The sequence below is a fragment of the Gigantopelta aegis genome, chromosome 9 (assembly GCF_016097555.1).
Source record: "Gigantopelta aegis isolate Gae_Host chromosome 9, Gae_host_genome, whole genome shotgun sequence".
NCBI lineage: Eukaryota > Metazoa > Mollusca > Gastropoda > Neomphalida > Peltospiridae > Gigantopelta > Gigantopelta aegis.
In genome coordinates, this window is record NC_054707.1 from 56,282,699 (window position 1) to 56,287,533 (window position 4,835).

Consider the following 4,835-nt stretch of genomic DNA (forward strand, 5'->3'; position numbering starts at 1 on the left):
TACTGTTTTGTTGCTTTTTTATAACTCATTTTATAATTTATTCTATAATGTGGTCATGTTTGTTGTCTTCGAAGTAAAAGGACACTTTGAAATGACGATACGGATTTGTATAAATCATGGTCTCAGATGTCTAACATGGGTAATAGTTACACTTAGTCTAGAAGACACCCAACACTGTAATCAACAGCTATTTGGTGTCCGACATGCACTAATGGTTGCACTTGTTCTGTAGAGAAGACACTCCCGCATATTATTTAATCAACAGCTGTTAAGTATCTGGCATATGTAATTGTGAAAATAATGCAAGAGAAAAACAATGTGACTTGGCACAAAGGTATGATTTATTCCTTTCCTTGAACAACGTAAAGAGTCCAAAAACGATATTCTGACTCGTGACAGTAATGTTCCTATAACTCTAACGATGACCATGACATCTATAAAACGGGAGTCCAGTACGTGAGACCGCCAGGTGGTATTTCTATTAATACACCAGCTCACGGTTCATAAAAGAGATATTGTATTTATAATCTAGTTTTTCAACGCGCTGTATTTAGAGAGAGAGACGTCTTGTGGCATCATGATGAAGAAGGTTGCAGTGCTCATCTTGTTTGCGTCTGTGCTGTGTTTACTGGCAGTGTGTGAGTAAACTATACAAATAATGAAATAACACAGAATACTGGACGCACGATGTATTAACGTATTGAGTAAACTAGATAAGTGACGAAATAAGGTATTGAATAAACTAGACAAGTGTTGAAACGTATTGGGTAAACTATTGGGTAAACTAGACAAGTGATGAAATAACGTATTGGGTAAACTAGACAAGTGATGAAATAACGTATTGGGTAAACTAGACAAGTGATGAAATAACGTATTAGGTAAACGAGACAAGTGATGAAACAACGTATTGGATAAACTACACAAGTGATGAAATAACGTATTGGGTAAACGAGACAAGTGATGAAATACGGTATTGAGTAAACTAGATACGTGATGAAATAGCGTATTGAGTAAACTAAACACGTGATGAAATAACGTATTGAGTAAACTAGGCAAGTGATAAAATAACGTATTGAGTAAACTAGACACGTGATGAAATAACGTATTGAGTAAACTAGACACGTGATGAAATAACGTATTGGGTAGAAAGTTGTGAAATAACATAAAATACCAGACACATGATGATATAACATATTGGGTAAACTAGACAAGTGATGAATTAAGTTGTGACTAGCGACTTTGCTGATATTAATTTGATCACTACTAACTGACATCTATTTTTAAAAATTAATTTGATCACTAGTTCCTGGCGACTGTGTAGAGTTTGGTTTGGTCACTAGTGACTGACGGCTGTGTTAAATTAATTTGATCATTACTGACTGACAGCTGTGTTAATATTAATTTGATCAGAAAGAAGTGTTTTATTTAACGACGCACTCAACACATTTTATTTACGGTTATATGGCGTCAGACATATGGTTCAGGACCACACAGATTTTGAGAGGAAACCCGCTGTCGCCACTACATGGGCTACTCTTCCGATAGGCAGCAAGGGATCTTTTATTTGCGCTTCCCACAGGCAGGATAGCACAAACCATGGCCTTTGTTGAACCAGTTATGGATCACTGGTCGGTGCAAGTGGTTTACACCTACCCATTGAGCCTTGCGGAGCACTCACTCATGGTTTGGAGTCGGTATCTGGATTAAAAATCCCATGCCTCGACTGGGATCCGAACCCAGTACCTACCAGCCTGTAGACCGATGGCCTGCCACGACGCCACCGAGGCCGGTTAATTTGATCATTACTGATTGACGGATGTGTTAATATTAATTTGATCATTACTGACTGACGGCTGTTAATATACGGATGTGCTAATATTAATTTAATCACTGGTGACTGGCGGTTGTGTTAATATTATTTTGATCATTAGTGACTGACGGTTGTTTTGATATTCATTTGAACACTAGTGACTGGCTTATGTTTTGGTATTGATTTAATCACCAATTACTGGTTGATGTTTTCACATTGATTTGATTACTAATGACTGACGATTTTTTTCATATTAATTTGATCACTAATGGCATGTCTGTTTTAATATTAGTTTGATCATTAGTGACCGACGAATGTTTTCTTATTAATTTGATCATTAATGACAGGTCTGTTTTAATATTAATTTGATCACTAATTACTGACGGTTGTCTCGATATTAATTGTATCACTAGTGACTGACGATTGTGTTGATATTAATTTGATCACTAGTGACTGACGACTATTTCCATATTAATTTGATCACTAGTGACTGGCGGTTGTGTTAATATTAATTTGATCACTAGTGACTGACGGATGTGTTACTATTAATTTGATCACTAATGACTGCCGGTTGTGTTACTATTAATTTGATCACTAATGATTGACGGTTGTGTTACTGTTAATTTGATCACTAGTGACTGGCGGTTGGTTTAATATTAATTTGATCACTAGTGACTGACGGCTGTGCGACTGTCCACTGTAAGAGCACAGACGATGACTTCCACTGCCTTAACAGAACGGAATGTTCCGGATGCTCTTTCGGAGCTCACTGTGTCCACCTCGGCGGGGGCCACCATCGCTGTGACTGTCTAAACCCCGACGTCTAACACGACCCAGGTAGCATCTATGTTTTTAAAATACACACCTACGCACGCACGGAATCATGAAAAAAGAAAGCTTGTTTTGTTTAACGACACCAGTAGAGCACATTGATTTATTACCCATCGGCTATTGGATGTCAAACATTTGGTAATTTTGACATATAATCTTAGAGACGAAACCCGCTACATTTTTCCATTAATAGTAAGGGATCTTTTATATGCACCATCCCACCGACAGGATAGTACATACCGTGGAGTTTAATAGACCAGTCGTGGTGCACTGGCTAGAACGAGAAATAGCCCAATGGGTCCACCGATGAGGATCGACTGGGCTACGTCCCACCCCGCAAGTATGAAGACTGACAAATAAACTTGATAATAAAAAGGCAGACAAACTGCAATGACGCTGAAATATAAACATAATTTACAATCACACAATGTGCTTTTTTTGTCATTAAAACAGACCCCCCCCCCCCCCCAAAAAAAAAAAAAAAAAAAAAAAAAACCCCCAACAAAAACAACAACAACCCAACAACCCCAAAACAAACAAACAACTAAAACAAAAAAATAAAAAATTACAAAGTGCATCAAAACACCTGATCACACCTGTCAGGTATACATAACTGTGTCATGTGCATGGTATCTTTCAAACTGTCTTGAGTAAAAGGTTTTGTTTTTCACTTAAATAAAAGACAACTTGTTGTAGAGTAACTGGTCATAATAATGTTAATACAGTTTTCAGTTTTTCATTCCACAGATTTTTATAACTCTTATAACTTATAACTGCAATTATAATAAACATGACTTAAAATGACATTAATCAAGAGAACGCAGGTGTCTCTCACATGTATTAGAGTCACTGAAAAGTGTAACTGGCGTGCATTTGCGTCATGGATAAAGACTAATTTGTCTTGATTGATGTAAAAACAAACAAACAACAACAAAAACCACCAACCCATATCGAATTTACGAGTTTTGAATGAAGTGTCATGTGTGTGTTAAATATATAGTCCAGTCAATTTATGAAATAACCCACAATAAATTACAACAGAATGATTTCTTCGCCAATCATCCCAGAAAGGCCCACAAAGAAACATATAAAAAATCCTCCTAAATCCAAGCAGTGGAACAGTGCCTAATTTGCATAATTCCAATATGGCCGCCACAATGTTAGTCATTACGCAAATTTTACTAAAATTTCATCTTTAATCAAACTAATTTGAATTTATAATTTTGCGATTAAATGTATATCTTTTTTTCCAGATGTCCGAGTCCATGCAGTAAGTCACTGAGAAACCTTCTTGTGGTGTATTGTTGGACGCTGGAAAATGAGTGCAATAATATCTGTTCAAAGAACACGTTGTGTTTAGTTTTTTATTCGCACCAACATTGTTAGGACAGTGGATACAATGGGTAGGAATCAGAGTGCAGGAAACTGGATTCAGGAATAAAGCGTAAAGCGCAAGAGATAACTTTGGAAAGTCAAGTTGTGAAACTGGTTTGGAGCCTAGGCCATTGCATCTTTGCAATCCAAGGTACCACGCAGTATGCTATACGGAATGGTACCTTGGCGTGCGAAGATGAGGCCATTGGCGTAGGCATTATTTTATATCGGGGGGGGGGGGGGGGGGGGAGGCACCCGCATTGGTGGAGTAGGGGCAGCCATACTGTTTATGAGTCACGTTATGGGGAGACAGAAAAATATAAGACGTGGTGGGAGAAAAAAAAAGAAGTATGATTAGGAGATATGGTCCCTAGGGCTATTAAAATTCATTCTTTTCAAAATGGCCACCATGAGTCCACAAATACACAATCACTCGCTACCAGCACTGTAATGACAACTGAAGAGCGAACGTAGGTACCAGCGTACCACACATATTTCCACACATCAATCGATACATTGTCTTTATTATGTCAATAAAGAGCCATTTAAGTTTCGCAATCAAATCTAGTTTTATAGTTACGTAGTATAGGCCCATACACTTGATACGTTATATTTGTATAGTTATTATTATGAACATGCTATTTTGTATTATGTTTTAGAACAAATATCAGAGTGGGGTTATTGAACAAAATAAAAACGTTAAACATTTACAGAAATCTCATTTAAAGGCTACTACATACACGTCTAACTTGCCCTTGCCTTCATTGTTATTACTGAAATCAACAGACATCTATTTTAAAAACTGCCGACACTTTTAAAT

At 37.1% G+C, this 4,835-nt stretch overlaps 1 long non-coding RNA gene across 1 annotated transcript; it reads left to right on the forward strand.

Annotated features, from left to right (window-relative positions):
• The first annotated feature begins 488 nt into the window (after nt 1–488).
• On the forward strand, nt 489–3,987 carry LOC121382263. Its single transcript, XR_005959138.1, has 3 exons — nt 489–638; nt 2,483–2,647; nt 3,895–3,987. It is a non-coding gene; the product is annotated as an uncharacterized LOC121382263 (long non-coding RNA).
• Nucleotides 3,988–4,835: the final 848 nt, after the last annotated feature.